The sequence below is a fragment of the Marmota monax genome, unplaced genomic scaffold (genome assembly GCF_021218885.2).
Source record: "Marmota monax isolate L192 unplaced genomic scaffold, Marmota_monax_Labrador192_F-V1.1 WCK01_AAM20220418_F8-fsc00364, whole genome shotgun sequence".
NCBI classification, from domain to species: Eukaryota; Metazoa; Chordata; class Mammalia; order Rodentia; family Sciuridae; genus Marmota; species Marmota monax.
Window position 1 is genome coordinate 238,824 of NW_026694525.1, and position 18,749 is coordinate 257,572.

The 18,749-nt window shown below is 36.2% G+C and overlaps 1 protein-coding gene and 1 non-coding gene across 4 annotated transcripts in view; one reads left to right on the plus strand and one right to left on the minus strand.

Moving 5' to 3' along the window:
• Nhsl2 (NHS like 2) overlaps positions 1–18,749 on the plus strand; it is a 290,609-nt gene that overhangs the window by 71,368 nt on the left and 200,492 nt on the right. The gene's annotated exons all lie outside the window — the stretch shown is intronic.
• Positions 7,714–7,816, minus strand: LOC124076360 (U6 spliceosomal RNA). The gene has a single exon (XR_006846326.1). It is a non-coding gene; the product is annotated as a U6 spliceosomal RNA (small nuclear RNA).

The window sequence follows — 18,749 nt, forward strand, 5'->3', positions numbered from 1 at the left end:
GAAACCATTGCCAAACTCAAGATCACTATGATTGATCCATGTATTGTCCTCTAAGAATTTAATAGATTTAATTCTTATATTTTGGTCTTTGATTTTTTTTTATATTGGTGTAAGGTAGTAATCCAACTTTATTCTTTTGCATGTGAGTATCCAGTTATCTCAGCACCATTTGTTAAAGAGACTGTTCTTTTCCCTTTGAATGGTATTAGCACTCCTGTTGAAAATCAATTGTCCATAGACCTTTGGTTTTATTTTTGGATTCTCAATTTTATCCCATTTGTCTATATGTCAATCTTTGTGACAGTATAATATGGTTTTGATTACTGCAGGTTTATAGTATAACTGGAAATCTAGAAGTGTGTATTTTCCAACTTTGCTGTTTTGTTTTCCTTTTACAGGAGTGATTTGTCTATTTGGGGTCCCTTAGAAATCCATGTGAATTTTAAGATGAGTTTTGCCATTTATGCAAAAATGCCACTGGGATTTGAAAAAGAATTGCATTGAATTTGTAGGTTGTTTGGAATAGTATTGACATCTTAATGATGTTAAGTCTTCCAATCCATAAATTTAGATTTCTTTAATGTCTTTCACCATGGTTTTATAATTTTTCAGTGCATAAATCTTGTACCACCTTGGTTAAATTTGTTTGTATTTTATTCATTTTGAAATTGTGAAAATTGTTTTCTTAATTTCATCTTTAGATTATTCATTGATAATGAATAATCTAAAGATGATTTTAGTATGTTGATATGCCCTAAAACTTTGCTGAATTCTTTTATTAGCTCCAATAGGTTCCCTCTCCCTCTCCGTAGGTTTTAAAGGACTTTTCATGTCATCTGTGATCATAGTTTTACTATTTCTTCCTTATCTATTTGGATGAATTTCCATCTTTCCTTCTTTTCTTCCTTCCTTCCTTCCTCCCTTCTTCCTTTCTTTCAATTTTTACCTGAATGGTCTGGCTAGAACTTCCAGTACAATGTTGAATAGAAATGGAAATAAAGGGTGTGTTTGCCTTGTCCCTGATCTAAAGAGGAAAGTGTTCAGACTTCTCCCATTGAACATGATCTTAGCTCTGTTTTTCATACATGTCCCTTACCATGTTTTGGAAATCCTGATTTATTCTTCATTTGTTCAGTGTTTTTATCATGAAAGGCATACATTTTTTCTGACTTTTTTCCTACATCATTTGAAATGATCATGTGATCTATTTTCTTTCTTCTATTAATGTGAAATATTTCAGCAATTGATTTTCATAGGCTGAAGCACCCTCTTATTCCTGGTGTATATCTCACTCAGTCATGGTATATAATCCTTTTAATATGCTATGACCACAGGACTGAAGGTGTAGCTCATAATTAGAGCACTTACCTATAGTTTGCAAGACTCTAGGTTCAATCCCCAGTACCAGAAAAAAAAATGCTAGTAATGGATTCAGTTTGATAGTATTTTCCTGAGGGTTTTCTTTCTGTACAAGGGATATTGATCTGATAGTTTTCCTTTCTTGTGATGCCTTTGTTTTTTGGTATTAGGGTAATTGTGGCCTTATAGAATAAGTTAGAAAATACTCCCTCCTCTTCCATTTTTGAAGAGTTTGAGGGGAAAATGGTATTAATTCTTCCTTAGATATTTGGTAGGATTCACCAGTGTAGCCATCATCTGATACTGGACTTTTCATTATTGGGAGGTTCTTTCATTACTAATTCATTGTCTTTATTTATTGTAGATAAATTCAGATTTTCTATTTCTAGTGTTAGTTCTGGTAGATTTCCTAAAAATTTGTTTATTTCATCTAGGTGATTTCTATAAGGTTAATAGCAATGTCCCCACTTTCATTTCTGATTTTATTTTATTTTGCCGTATGTAGATCAAACCAAGGGCCTTGCACATGCTAAGCAAGAACTCTACCACTGAGCTACTTCCCCAGCCCTTCTGCATTTAAAAAAAATATATTTTGTAATTTTAGTAACCTGTCTTTTTTTCTTGGTAAGTCTGGCTAAATGTTTGTACAGTTTTTTTTTAATCTTATCAAAAACCCAATTGTTGCAGTCATTGGTTCTACTATTTTTCCATTATCTACTTTATTTCCCTGTGATATTTATTATTTCCTTTCTTCTGATACTTTGGGGTTATTTCTTTTTCTTTTTCCAGTCCCTTGAGGTATAAAGTTTATCTTCTGCCTATTCTCTCCATTATGAAAATGGGTGCCTAGCATGCATGAAGACCTGGGTTCAATTCCCAGCACTGGAAGAATGGAGAGATGGAGAGCGGATTGCTTTTTACATCAGGTGAAAAAAAAGGAGAAGAAATAGGTATCTGTGCTGCTTTTATAATTATATTTACCAGTTCTTATGGGTTGAATTATGACCCCTAAAAAGATATGTTGCAGTTTTAATCCCCAGGACCTGAGAACATGACCTTATTTGGGTTGTGGTCATTGCAAATATAATTAAGATGAGGGCATGCTGGAGTTGTATTGGCCATAATCCAATATGACTGGTGTCTTTCTAAGAAGAGGGAAATTTGGACACAGAAAGTAGAAAGACATCCTTGTCAAGAAGGAGGCGGAGACTTAAGTATCCTAGCAAGAAATACCTGGAAGAGGTGAAGAGCAATTTCCTCTTAGAGGCTCAAGAGTGAGCATGTCCTTATCAACACCTTGATCTCAGGCTTCTAGCCTCTGGAACTAAGGAAGTAAATTTCAGTTGTTTTAAGCCATCCAATTTGTAGTAATTTTTTACAGCACCTGCAGGAAACTAATTGTGTTGATTAACTTTCTATTATTCTCAAAATTTACTTGAGAAAAACAGCCTAAAAGAGGAAATATTTTCTTTGGCTTGTGATTTCAGCGGTTTCAGTCCATGATCAGTTGGCTCCATTGTTTCTAGGCCTATGGTGAGGCAGAACATCATGATAGAAGAATGTGGTAAAAAAAAAAAAAAAGGTGTTCACCTCCTGGTGGTGGGGAAGCAGAGAGACAGAAAGGGTCCTGGGACAAAATATGACACATCCCTAGTGACCTACCTCTTCCAACTAAGTCACACCTCATAAAGTTTCCACCACCTTCCCAATGGTGCCACCAGCTGGGGACCAAGCCCAAGTATGAAACTTTTGGGACATTTCAGATCCAAATTGTAACACTAATACTCCAATTCTTTGTTTTTATTTCAGTTTTCATACTTTTCAACTCCAAAATTTCCATGTATTTCTTTTCATGAATTTCTATATATTTTCTCTATTTGATGTGACATTGTCATGATATCTTTTCTTCTACTTTCTTCATAATTTCATTTAGTTATTTGAACTTATTTATAATGAGTACTTTGAAGTCTTTGTTAAATCTAATATCTGGTCATTGTCAAAGGTTGTTTCTGTTGTCTGCTTTCTAGTGTGTGGATTATCTTTCCAAATTATTCATGTCTCATGCTTTTTTATTGGAAACTGAATGTTTTAGATAATATGTTATAGCAACTCTGAGTACTCGTATCCCCACCCCCAGCCCAAGGCTTATTTATGTTATTTACTTATTTACTTGTTTAGTCACTGTAAAACTTTAATGAAGCCTATGCCCCTACACATACACCCCAGCACTATGAAGCCTGGTATGTTGTTCCTTAGGAAGTACAGCCCTAGGATGCCCACACATATCCTGGGTTTTTGGCAGAGCTCTCTTTTGACTGTCTTTTTTCCTGACCACACCCACTGGTTAAAACTCACTAATTGCTGAATGATTGCTCTATTGTTTTCAAAAATTGTCCAAGGCATAAATTGCTTCACAAACTGATCCAATCAAATTCTGGCTCCTTTGAAGTGACAGTTTCCTAGATTAGTGTTTAAGATTTATTCTGATCCTAATAGAGTTCATCTCAGCTGCCTTGTTCCCTATTTCTTTCCAGAAAATTAGCGAGCCAACAATTTAGCCTACATTTCCAGCGAATCTGCCATTGGTTTAATGGCCTTTGACCATAAATCTCTACTTTTTAAATAACTTTATTTTTATTTATTTGTGTTCTTTTTATGTGGTGCTGAGGATTGAACCCAGTGCCTCAAGCTGCTAGGCAAGCTCTCTCTGCTGAGCCACAACCCCAGCTCCAAATCTCCACTCTTTTTAAGAACACACTTAGGCTTGGATTTCTCCACACTGTGAGAAGTGGAGTCTGCCACTTTTTTTGTGTGTGTATGTGTGGTGTGTGAGGATACAACCCTAGGGCCTCACATATGCTAGGCAAACGCTGTACCACTGAGCCCTACCCCCAGCTGATGAAGTCAATTCCTTTGGAAAGAAGCTCAGGATCTTTGGCCTGCTTTTCCCCCAGGGCAAAATCTCTAAGCAACAGCTCCATGCTAAGGTTAAGGATAATAGCAGGCATCTGAGCAGCATTCCCACTTTAGGAACTAAGCACTGGAAGGAAAGACAGCAGCTCCAGTTCTCCTTGGCTTGCCTCTCTCTCAGCGTGGTACTTTTATTCCAGGGGCCAGGTCAGGGTGGCCCTAGTATTTTAGATGGTACCACACCATAGTTAGAGCCTCCATCCTACGATTTAGGGATGGGTGGGAGAAGGGACCTGTCTCCTCTCAGTCTTATTTTCCTGGAAATGAACCTGAATGACCTGCAGCAGAGGGTAGGATAAGAAATGCTGATGCCCTGCTCCTCCAGCTGGAGCTGAAGATGTGGGATGCCTACATACTGGTATGAAGTAGTTTCTGTCTGCTTGAACTTGGATGGAAAAGGGAGGGAGTAAACCTTGTCTCAGATACCCCAGTCTCTCTTTTTTATGCTGAATTTAATATATTTCTTTTTATGTATCATTGTTATTAATTTTTTATTGACATACAACAGTGGAATGCATTACAATTCTTATTACACATATAGAGCACATTTTTTCATATCTCTGGTTGTATACAAAGTATATTCACACCAATTCGTGTCTTCATACATGTACTTTGGATAATAATGTCCATCACATTCCACCATCCTTGCTAATCTCCTGCCCCCTCCCTTCCCCTCCCACTTTTAGCTGATTTCTTGACCAAGTGATTCTTCATTTGCTTAATGCCCTTAGACCATTTCCAAGGACTTACAAAAAAATTTAAAGTAGACTTTATTTTATAGAATAATTATTGGTTCCTAGAAAAAATGTGCAAAATGTAGTTCTTATATGCCTACTGCCCTCCCCTGACATCCATACCTCCTCAGCTATTGACATTACACACCACAGAAGTATATTTAGTACAATTGATGAACCTACCTTGATACAAGTCCGTAGTTTACATTAGGATTCGCTTGGTGTTGTTTGTTCTGTGGGTTTTAACTAATGTATGGCATGTATCTACTATCATATTATAGTATTATATGGAACAATTTCATTGTCCTAAAAGTCCTCTGTGTTCCACCTACACATCCCCCTCCAATACCTGGCAACCACTAACCTTTTTTACTGTCTCCATAGGATATAATTAAAATTGTATGATTTGTAGCTTTTCCAGATTGACTTCTTTCAAGTTTCTTCCATGGATGGATTGGTAGCGCTCTCTCTCTCTCTCTCTCTCTCTCTCTCTCTCTCTCTCTCTCTCACACACACACACACACACACACATCTCTTTCCCACTCCTCTCTCCCCACTCCCCCTCCCCTCCCCTTCTTCTCCTCTCCTCTTCTTCCCCTTCTTCTCCTCTCCCTCTCTCCCTCCTTCCCTCCCTCTCTCCCGTACTGGGGATTAAACACAAGGCCACACTGATGCTACCCAAGTACTCTATCACTGAGCTTCACTCCCAGCCCTTTTTATTTGGAGACAGGACCTTGATAAGTTTCTGAGGCTGGCCTCAACTTGAAATCTTTCTGCCTCAGCTTTCTGAGTAGTTGGGATTACAAACATGTATCACCATACCTAGCAGTAGTTCATCTCTTTTCGTACTGACTAATATTCCAATGTCAAGATGTACCACAGCTTATCCATTTGCCTACTAATGTATGTCTTGGTTGCTCCCAAGTTTGGGAGGTTTTGAATAAAGCTTCTATAAAAATTCATGTGAAGATTTTGTGCAGACATAAATTTACTATAAACATCCTTGTGAAGGTTTTGTGTAGACATAAATTTTCAACTCATTTGGGTAAATGCCAAAGAGCATGACTGCCAGATCATATGGTAAGAGTAGTATGTTTAGTTTTTCAAGAAAGTGCCAAACTATATTCCAACCTGGTTATGCCATTTTGCATTCCACCAGCAATGAATTAGAGTTCCTGTTGCTCCACATCCTCACCAGCAGTAGGTGTTGTCAGGTTCTGGATTTGGGCTATTGTAAGGAGTGAATCTCATTATTGTTTTAATTTGCAATTCCCTAATGACTAACATCTTTTTCATATTCTTACTTGCCATTTTTGGTGAGGCAAAGTTCAGATCTTCTATCCATTTTAAATCAGGTTCTTCATTTTCTTATTCTTGAATTTTAAGAATAAGATTTTAGATTAATATATTTTAGTCAGATATGTCTTTTGCAAATATTTTCTTTCCATCTGTGACTTGTATTTTCATCCTCTTAACAGTGCCCTTTGCAAAGCAGAACTTTACTCTTATTGAGTCCATCTTATCAATTATTTCTTTCACAGATTGTGTCTTTGGTATTATATCTAAAAAGTCATTGCAATGTGGATTCATAAACTGTAACAAATGCACTACTTTGGAGCAGAATGTTGATAGTAGAGGAGATTACTTATGTGTGGGGACTGGGTGTATATTGGAACTCTTTGTACTTTCCACTCAATTTTGCTGTGAAACTAAAACCTCTCTGAAAAATAAAATTTATTAATTAAAGACAACTTTAAAGTCCTAGATGAAGATAAGTTATCAGAGTTATAAGTACACTCATAATCAGAGTAAAAAATAATTACCGTATACAAGGTCATCTAGATTTTGAATTACATTATCTTCTAGGTGTTTTATAATTTTTGGTCTATTAACCATTTCGAGCTAATTTTATGAAGGGTGTAAGGTCTGTGTTTACATTCTTTTTTCACATGTAGATATCCAGTTGTTCAGCACCATTTGTTGAAAAGACTCTCCGACCCATTGCATTGATTTTGCTTCTTCATTGACAAAGAGTAGTTGGACTATATTCATGTCAATTGATTTCTGGGAGCTCTATTCTGTTCCACTAATCAATCTATCTCACCAATACCATACTGTTTTGATTACTGAACCTTTATAGGAAGTCTTGAAGTAGGGTGGTGTCAGCCTTCCAACTTTTTTCTTCTTCTTCTTCAGTATTGAGTTGGATTTTCTGGTTTTGTTTTTGATTTGGGTTTGGGGTTTGTTTTTTTTTTGCCTCTACATATAAAACTTTAGAAACAGTTTGATATTCACAAAATAAATTACTGCTAATTTGATTGGAATTGCATTGACACTGTTGGATCCAGTTGGAAAGAACTGACATCTTGACAATATTGAATCTCCCTATTCTTGAACATAGAATGTCTCCCCATTTATTTATTTGAGTTTTTACATCATAGTTTTATAATTTTCCTCATACAGATCTTGTACATATTTATACCTCAGTGTACATATTTATACCTCTTGTACATATTTATACCTCAGTGTTTCACATTTTGGAGTGCTAATGTAAATAGTAATGTGTTTTTCAAAAATAATTTATATATTTATGATTGACATACAAAAGCTGTACTTATTTAATATTAATAGTTTGAGATAAATATACACCCCAAATAATGAATGATTCACAAATTCGCATGTGGGCACAGGGACCACACTAATTTTCTCTGTATTGTTTCAATTTTAGTATATGTACTGCTGAAACAAAACACCATTGTAATATGTTTTTAATTTCAAATTTCATGTGTTTATTGCAGTTGGCTTTATAAATTAACTCTGTGTCCTGTACCCTTGCTATAATTGCTTATTTATTATCAGAGTTTGTTGATTTTTTTCAGATTTTCTACACAGACAATCATGCCATCTGTAAACAGTTTTATTTCTTCTTTTTCTGTTTAACTTTCATTTCTCATTTCATTCTCCAGGCTTTCCTATAAGATGTTGAAAGGCAGACATGATCTTAGTGAAAATTAAGTTTCTAACCATAATGTATGATGTTAGTTGTAGGTGTCCTAATGAACATTCCTAGTCTATTCCTTAATAAATTATGCCTAATTTATTGAGGGTTTTTATCATGAATGGGCATTGGCATTTTCATCAAAACCTTTTTGTGCATCTATTGATATGTTCGTGATTTTTCTTCATTAACTTGTTGAGTGATGTATTATATTTATTGATTTTTCAAATGTTAAAATAGCCTGTGACACTTGGGATAAATCCTACTTGGTTGTGATGTATAATTCTTTTCATGCATTGTTGTGTTTGACACATGAATATTTTGCTAAGGATTTTCTCATCAATGTTCATAAGAGATATTGGTCTAAAGTTTTCTTGTAATGTCTCTGTCTGGTTTTAGTTTTAGGATAATGCTGACCTTATAGAATAAGTTAGGAAGCGTTCTTCTGTCTTCTGGAAAAGACTGCAGAGAATTGGTATAATAATTTTTCCCTTAAGTATTGGGTAGAATTCATCCATGAGCATATCTGATCTTGGTGATTTCTGTTTTGAAAATTAATTAATTAGTTAATTTCTTTAATGAATATTGTTCTGTTCAGATTGTCTATCTTTTGGTATAAGTTTTGGCAAACTGTCCTTTTTTTCTTGTCAGTACTGGGGATTGAACCCAGAATTGCTTTACCTCTGAGCTAAATCTCCAGCCTTTCTTATTTTTTTTATTTTGAGACAGGGTCTCACTAATTTGTTGAGGCTGCCCTTGATCTTAAAATCCTCTTGCTTCAAACTCTCCAGTCATTTGGAATTACAAGAGTGCACTACCGCACGTGACTTGGCAAACTGTCTTTCAAGGAATTGACCCATTTCATTTAGACTCTCAAATTTTAGGGCATAAATTTGTTCATTGTTTTCCTTTATTGTTCTTTTGATATCTCAGGATCCATAGTAATGTCCTCTTTTTCATTAGTGATTTACGTCCTCTTTTTTTTTAAGTTAGCATGACTAGATGCTTATTGATATTACTAATTGTTTCAAAGAACCAGCTTTTGGTTTTATTAATTTCCTCTAATGATTTCCTGTTTTTAATTTTATTGTTTTCTGCTCTGATTTTTATTATTTCTTTTCTTCTGCTTACTTTGGATTTTGTTTTCTTCTTCTAATTCCCAAAGGTGAGAACTTAGATTATTGATTTTAGGTCTTTCTTCTTTTCTCATATATGCATTCAGTGCTATAAATCTCCTTCTAAGATAGGCATGGTAGTGCAGGCCCATAATCCCAGCAACTTGGGAGGCTAAGGCAGGAGAATGGCAAGTCTCAGGCTATCCTGCACAACTTAGCAGGAACATGTCTCAAAAATTTTAAAATGGACTAGGGATGTAGGTCAGTGGCAAAGTGTCCCTGGATTCAGTACCTAAAAATAAAAATTTTCTCCTAAGCCTGTTTTTGTTGCATCCCACAAATTTTGTCAAGTTGTACTTTAATTCCCATTTAGTTAAAAAAATATATATATATATATGTTTTTTTTTTTTTAAATTTTCTTTGAGATTTCTTCTTTGACTTGTATATAGGTATATTGTTTAATCTCCAAGTTTTGGGGATTTTCTAGATATCTTTCTGTTATCAATGTCTTATTTAATTTCATTGTGGTCTGAGAACAGACACTGTATTATTTCTTTTCCTTTACACTGGTTAAAGTCTGTTTTATGGCCCATAAAACAGTTACTATTGACTAATGGTTGTCAAACTTGTCCTTTACTGAACTCCCAACAATTTCTCTATTACAATTAAGATTTTCCTACTGCTGAACTGGTTTCTTTTTCTTTCTTTCTTTCTTTCTTTCTTTCTTTTTTTTTTTTTTTTGAGACAGGATCTCACTATGTTTCCCAGGCTGACCTCAAATTCCTGGGCTAAAGTGATCTTCCTATCTCAGCCTCTCAAGTAGCTGGAAATATATGTGTGTACCACCATTGCCCTACTCATAAGTTTCTGCTCCCATTAAGCTGTGATTCTCTGTATCTTCCTGTCTTCAATTTTGAGGGCAGCAGTTTGCCTTGTGACCTCACTTCTCTGATGAATCAAAAAAATTGTTGATTTTTAAGCATATTTGGCTTTTTAGCTTTTGTTAGGATGGAGTGATGACTTCTAATCACCTTACATGCTGAACCAGAAACTGGAACAAAGATTGTTTTCTTTTAAATGATTTTCATCAGTTTTTCAGAGGATTTATCTCCCAGAGTTCCTCAATGCTGCTTCACTTCATTTTATTGCTATATGATATTTCATTGTATAGTTATACCACATTTTATTTGTATGTTTTACTGGGTCATACATATCTGGGCTATTTATACTTTTTGGTTATTATGAATAATGCTACTACAAATATTTATGTGACATAAGCTATTTTTTTCTTTCTTCTTTCCTCCTTCATTCCTTCCTGCCTCCCTCCCTTCTTTCTTTCCTTCCTTCCTTCCTTCTTTCCATGCTGGGGAGTGAACCCAGGGCCTCACACATGGTAAGTGGACACTATCACTGACCTACACCCCCAGCTCTTTTTGAAACATTTTTTTTTGTAGTGCCAAGCATCATGCATGCTAGGAAAGCATTCTACCAATAAGCCACATACCCAGCCCCTGCCTTTTCATGATAGTATCCCTTGAAGCACAAAAAAAAATTAAATTTTAATGAAATTTAACTTCTCAGTCTGTTCTTTTTCTTTTTTGCTCATGGTTTAGTCTCACATGTAGGAAATCGTTGCCTACCATAATATCATGAAGGTTTATTTCTGACTTTTATTCTAAGAATTTTATAATTCTAGCCTTTACATTTAGCCTATAATCTTTGAGTTAATTTTTCTGTATGGTGTCAGGAATGGGTCCTATTTCATTGTTTTGCATGTGTCTAGCCAATTATCCAGAATCATTGGTTGAAAAGACTTCTTTTACCATTTAACTATCTTGACATATTAGTTAAAAATCAAATTACCAGGGGCTGGGGTTATAGCTCAGTAGTAGAGTACTTGCTTTGCACTTGTGAGGTACTGGGTTTGATCCTCAGCACCACATAATAAATAAATAAATAAATAAATAAATAAATAAATAAATAAATAAAATGTGTCCATCTTTTAAAAAATCAAATTACCTTATAGGGTGTATTTACAATCAATCTGTTTTATTGGATTGACCTACATATATAATTTTGTGTTAATACTGTACTATCATGATAAAGATATATTTTAATAAGTTTTGATGTTGAAAAATATGAGTCCTCTGACTTTCCTATTCTTTTTTTAACATTTTTTATTTTTATCTTTCCACAATTTTACTGGTACATTATAGTTGTACATGTTTATGGGATTTGTTGTTATATATTCGTAGATGCAGAAAATATAACAATATAATTTGGTCAATGTCACTACCCACTCTGGGTCCCTTTTCATTCTTATATGGATTTTAAGATCAGCATGTCAATTTCTGCAAAACAGATAGCTGGGATATTCATAGGGATTGTACTGAATCTGTAGATCAATTTGGGGAATATTTTTTGTGTATGTGTACCAAGGATTGAGCTCAGAGGCACTCGACCACTGAGCCACATCCCCTATTTTGTATTTTATTTAGAGACAGGGTCTCACTGAATTGTTTGGTGCCTCACTGTTGCTGAGGCTGGCTTTGAACTCGCAATCCTCCTGCCTTAGCCTCTGGAGCCATTGGGATTACAGGTGTGCGCCACCGCACCTGGCAATTTGGGGAATATTGACATCCTAACAATATTAACTTTTCTGATACTTGAACATAGAATGCCTTCCAATATTTATGTCTTCTGTAATTTCTTTCAACAGGAATTATAATTTTCAGAGTGATCTTTTTTACTTTAAAAAGTAAAGAATGTATCACTATTTTATTCTTTTTGATGCTGTTATAAATTGAATTGTCTTTAAATTTTATTTTCAGATTGTTCATGCTAGTGTATAGAAATATAATAAATTTCTCAGTATTGATCTTGTATCCTGCCAACTTGTTTAATTAGTTCTAGACTTTTAGTGGTTTCCTTGGGATTTCTATATACAAGATCATGTCACCTGCAAGCAGACGTCTTTTGTTTATTTATTTATTTTTCTTTTTTACTTAATTGCCCTGGCTAGAACCTCCCCTCCAATGTTGAACAGAAGTGGCAGACAGCCGTGAATTAGGAAAATGGCTTTTAGTTTCTCACCATTAAGATGACTGAGTTTTTCTTAGATGTCCTTTGTCCAGTTAAGGAAATTTTCTTCTATTCCTAGTGTGCTGAGTGTTTTTATAATAAAAGCATGTTGGATTTTTTCAGATACTTCTTCCACATCGACTGAAATGATCATATGGGGTCTGAGGTAGAACACTTGCCTGGCATGCATAAGGACCTGAGTTCTATCACCAGCACAATAAAGAAAGAAGGGTGAGAGGAGAGAAAGAGAGAAAGAAAGAGAAGAAGGACTAAGGACTAAGTTCTCTAATTTGTTGCCATGCAGTTATTCATAGTACTGTATTTACTTCTTTTCCTTTTTTTCCCCTGTGAAATCAGTAGTAATGAGCCTTCCCTACTTTTCTTTTGGTCTGGTTAAAGATTTGTCAAATATGTTGTTTTTTTTTTCAAATAACCAACTTTTAATTTTGTTAAATTTTTTTCTATTTTATTTATTTCCTATTTTATTATTTCCTTCCATCATCTTGCCTATGCATTTAGTTTGCTCTTCTTTCTCTAGTTTCTTAGGCCAGTTTTCATTTTTTTTTCATGTATCTCATGCCTCTTTTTGTTTCTCTGTTCCCTTTTTCTATCTTCTTTTTCATTAAGTAAATATTTTCTAGTGTAGTGCTTTGATTCCTTTTATGATTTTTAACTATGTTTTATTTTTATTTTGAGTCTGATAAGTTGCACAGGCTGGCCATGAACTTGTGATCCTCCTGCCTCAGCGTCCTCAGTTACTGGGATTAATCCACTACACCCAGCTTAGTTATTTTCTTATTTGTTGTCCTAGGGCTTAGAATACACATTTTATCTTGACAAAATCTACTTCAGACTTAGATACTAAGTTAATTCTAGTGAGATACATAAACTTTAATTGTAAATGGCTCCATTCTTTCCTCCATTTTCATGCTATTATTTTACACATATTATATCCATGAATGTTCCAAATTCAGCTATACCTGGTTACAATCATTGATTCATATATATTTTTTTCCTTTAAAGGAACTAAGAGGAGAAAGGAGAGGACAAATATATTTATAAAGTTTTGAAAGTATTAATAATAATTACCATTGCTGATCTTCTTTACTTCTCTCTGTGGATTCAAACTACCACCTGATGTCATTTCCTTACTCTAACATATCTCTGTTCCTAACTACCTGTTTTGTGCTACTGTCAAATATATTGTCTTTTGTGTGTCATAGGGAAACATAATTTTATAGATATTGTATGTGAAATGGCTTTTTAAATCAGTTACAAGAAGAAAGAAAGATGTTTTCTAAATCATTAAAAGAATAAAGGAAAATAAACATCATTATACTATTGTGTGATCGTGTATGTTTTTTGTGTGTGTGTGAGTGTGTGTGTGTGTGTGTGTGTGCGCGCTAGGGATCAAACCCAGGGCCTTGCACATGCTAGGAAAGCACTCTACTACTGAACCATACTCCCAACCCCCATTGTGCTACCTACTTAATTATCTTTACCTCATATCATTGGTTATTTGTCTGAATTTAAAGTGTTGCCTGGCTGTCGCGACCCCTTGCCCGCAAGGAAGACGCAACTCAGGAATCTTCTTTCAGCAGTTTATTCAGGCCCTTGATATTTCTTCTTCTCTCTCTCTGATGCCCCTCCCAGCCTTAATAAAGCATCCCAAGCCCCAATGCAAAGCTGCCGCGTGGAGCTTTCTCACAGGGTGATGTAAAATCATGTGCCAACTTTCCCAGATAAGAAGTTGTTTGTCACAGACCACAGCGGAGCCAGCGTCATCTTGTAATGGCGACCATAATCTGCAGAAACGGCAGAAGCAGCTCACCACACCTGGCGGCCTGCTGAGAGGCAGAGCCGCCCCCTCCCCCTGCACCGGCAAGGTAGAGGGAACTATGACCACGCACAGAGCAGGCCCAGCGGCCTGCTGAGGGGCAGAGCCGCCCCCCACCCCCCGCGCCTGCCAGGTAGGTGGAACTGTGACCACGGACAGAAAAGGCCCAGTGGCCCGCGGTGGGACAGAGCTTCCAATCACTCCTGCAAGGTAGGCGGGCCTGCGACCCACCGGCAGAAGAGGAGCAGCGGCCTGCTGAGAGGCAGAGCCGCCCCCTCCCCCTGCACCGGCAAGGTAGAAGGAACTGTGACCACCATCAGAACAGGCCAGACCTGCAACCGAGAGACAGAACAGGCCCAGTGGCCTGAGGAAGGGTAGAGCCGCCCCCCCCCCCGCGCCTGCAAGGTAGGCGGACCTGCGACCCACTGGCAGTACAGCCCCAGAGGCCTGCAGAGGGGCAGTGCCGCTGCCTGCGCCTGCAAAGTAGACAGAACTGTGACCACCGACAGAACAAGCCTAGCGGCCCGCAGAGGGACAGAGCCGCCGCCCGCGCCTGCGAGGGAGACTTTGCAACTATACAAGACCAATATAAATATATAGGGGGAAAATTCAATAGCAAAACAGTTTCACCAAGTAGAAAGGAACGCGAACAGTATGAAGAGACAAGGAAAGAAAGGACCACAAGCATTGCAGGTCAACTCAACGTTAGAAGAGGTAATAGCTGCAGCAGATGGAATGTCAGATAAAGAATTCAGGATATACATGCTTCAGATGATCTGGAGTCTCAAGGAAGACATCAGACAGCAAAATCAGACAATGAAAGATCACTTCAACAATGAATTACATAAACAAATCCAAGAAGCAAAAGATCAACTATACAGGGAAATAGAGGTTATAAAAAACAAACAAACAGAAATCCTAGAAATGCAGGAAGCAATAAGCCAACTTAAAAACTCAATTGAGAATACTACCAGCAGAGTAGAACACTTAGAAGACAGAACATCAGACAATGAAGATAAAGTATTTCAACTTGAAAAGAACATAGACAGCTCAGCAAGACTGTTAAGAAACCATGAGCAGAACATCCAAGAAATATGGGATAACATCAAGAGACCAAATTTAAGAGTCATTGGGATACAGGAAGGGACAGAGTTTCAAACCAAAGGAATGAGCAATCTATTCAATGAAATAATACAAGAAAACTTCCCAGACTTGAAGAATGAGACAGAACCCCAAATCTTAGAAGCCTACAGGACGCCGAATGTGCAAAATCATAAGAGACCCACACCTAGACACATTATAATGAAGATGCCCAACATACAGAATAAGGAGAGAATTTTAAAAGCTACAAGAGAAAGGAAGCAGATCACATTTAGGGATAAGCCAGTCAGGATAACAGCTGATCTTTCAACACAGACTCTGAAAGCTGGAAGATCCTGGAATAACATATTTCAAACACTGAAAGAAAATGGGTTCCAACCAAGAATTGTGTTTCCAGCGAAATTAAGCTTCAGGATGGAAGATGAAATTAAAACCTTCCACGATAAACAAAAGTTAAAAGAATTTGCAGCTAGAAAACCATCTCTTCAAAACATCCTTGGCAAAACATTACAGGAAGAGGAAATGGAAAATAACAGTGAAAACCAACAGTGGGAGGTAGGACACTAAAGGGGGGAAAATAATCAAAGAGGAAAACAAACCATATTTAGTAACATAAATAAACAAATATGGCTGGAAGAACAACCCATATCTCAATAATAACCCTAAATGTTAATGGCTTAAACTCACCAATCAAGAGACACAGGCTAGTAGAATGGATCACAAAACAAGACCCAACAATATGCTGCCTACAGGAGACGCATTTGATAGGAAAAGACATACATAGGCTGAAGGTGAAAGGTTGGGAAAAATCATATCACTCATATGAACTTCGGAAACAAGCAGGAGTATCCATACTCATATCAAATAAAATAGATTTCAAGCCAAAGTTAATCAAAAGGGATAAAGAGGGACACTACATACTGCTCAAGGGAACCATACACCAACAAGAAATAACAATCATAAATATATATGCCCCAAACAATGGTGCAGCTATGTTCATCAAACAAACTCTTCTCAAGTTCAAGAGTCTAATAGACCACCATACAATAATCATGGGAGATTTCAACACACCTCTATCACCACTGGACAGATCTTCCAAACAAAAGTTGAATAAGGAAACTATAGAACTCAACAACACAATTAATAACCTAGACTTAATTGACATATATAGAATATACCACCCAACATCAAGCAGTTACACTTTTTTCTCAGCAGCACATGGATCCTTCTCAAAAATAGATCATATATTATGTCACAGGGAAACTCTTAGACAATACAAAGGAGTAGAGATAATACCATGCATCCTATCTGATCATAATGGAATGGAACTGAAAATCAACGATAAAAGAAGGAAGGGAAAAGAATACATCACTTGGAGAATGAACAATAGGTTACTGAATGATCAATGGGTTATAGAAGACATCAAGGAAGAAATTAAAAAATTCTTAGAGATTAATGAAAACAGAGACACAACATATCAGAATCTATGGGACACATTGAAAGCAGTTCTAAGAGGAAAATTCATTGCTTGGAGTTCATTCCTTAAAAAAAGAAAAAACCAACAAATAAATGATCTCATACTTCATCTCAAAATCCTAGAAAAAGAAGAGCAAAACAACAGCAAAAGAAGTAGAAGGCAAGAAATAATTAAAATCAGAGCTGAAATTAATGAAATCGAAACAAAAGAAACAATTGAAAAAATTGACAAAACTAAAAGTTGGTTCTTTGAAAAAATAAACAAAATCGACAGACCCTTAGCCATGCTAGCGAAGAGAAGAAGAGAGAGAACTCAAATTACTAACATACGGGATGAAAGAGGCAATATCACAACAGACACTTCAGAAATACAGAAGATAATCAAAAATTATTTTGAATCCTTATACTCCAATAAATTAGAAGATAGTGAAGGCATCGATAAATTTCTTAAGTCATATGATCTGCCCAGATTGAGTCAGGAGGATATAGACAACCTAAACAGACCAATATCAATTGAGGAAATAGAAGAAACCATCAAAAGACTACCAACTAAGAAAAGCCCAGGACCGGATGGGTATACAGCAGAGTTTTACAAAACCTTTAAAGAGGAACTAATACCAATACTTTTCAAGCTACTTCGGGAAATAGAAAAAGAGGGAAAACTTCCAAATTCATTCTACGAGGCCAACATCACCCTGATACCTAAACCAGACAAAGACACTTCAAAGAAAGAAAACTACAGACCAATATCTCTAATGAACCTAGATGCAAAAATCCTCAATAAAATTCTGGCCACTCGGATACAAAAACTTATCAAAAAAATTGTGCACCATGATCAAGTAGGATTCATCCCTGGGATGCAAGGCTGGTTCAATATACGGAAATCAATAAATGTTTTTCACCACATCAATAGACTTAAAAATAAGAACCACATGATCATCTCCATAGATGCGGAAAAAGCATTTGACAAAGTACAGCATCCCTTTATGTTCAAAACTCTAGAAAAACTAGGGATAACAGGAACATACCTCAATATTGTAAAAGCAATCTATGCTAAGCCTCAGGCTAGCATCATTCTGAATGGAGAAAAATTGAAGGCATTCCCTCTAAAATCTGGAACAAGACAGGGATGCCCTCTCTCACCACTTCTGTTCAACATAGTTCTCGAAACACTGGCCAGAGCAATTAGACAGACGAAAGAAATTAAAGGCATCAAAATAGGAAAAGAAGAACTTAAATTATCACTATTTGCAGATGACATGATTCTATACCTAGCAGACCCAAAAGGGTCTACAAAGAAACTATTAGAGCTAATAAATGAATTCAGCAAAGTGGCAGGATATAAAATCAACACGCATAAATCAAAGGCATTCCTGTATATCAGCGACAAATCCTCTGAAATGGAAATGAGGACAACCACTCCATTCACAATATCTTCAAAAAAAAAATAAAATACTTGGGAATCAACCTAACAAAAGAGGTGAAAGACTTATATAATGAAAACTACAGAACCCTAAAGAGAGAAATAGAAGAAGATCTTAGAAGATGGAAAAATATACCCTGTTCATGGATAGGCAGAACTAACATCATCAAAATGGCAATATTACCAAAAGTTCTCTATAGGTTTAATGCAATGCCAATCAAAATCCCAACGGCATTTCTTGTAGAAATAGAGAAAGCAATCATGAAATTCATATGGAAAAACAAAAGACCTAGAATAGCAAAAACAATGCTAAGCAGGAAGTGTGAATCAGGCGGTATAGCGATACCAGACTTCAAACTATACTACAGAGCAATAGTAACAAAAACAGCATGGTACTGGTACCAAAACAGGCGGGTGGACCAATGGTACAGAATAGAGGACACAGAAACCAATCCACAAAACTACAACTACCTTATATTTGATAAAGGGGCTAAAAGCATGCAATGGAGGAAGGATAGCATCTTCAACAAATGGTGCTGGGAAAACTGGAAATCCATATGCAACAAAATGAAACTGAATCCCTTTCTCTCGCCATGCACAAAAGTTAACTCAAAATGGATCAAAGAGCTTGATATCAAATCAGAGACTCTGCATC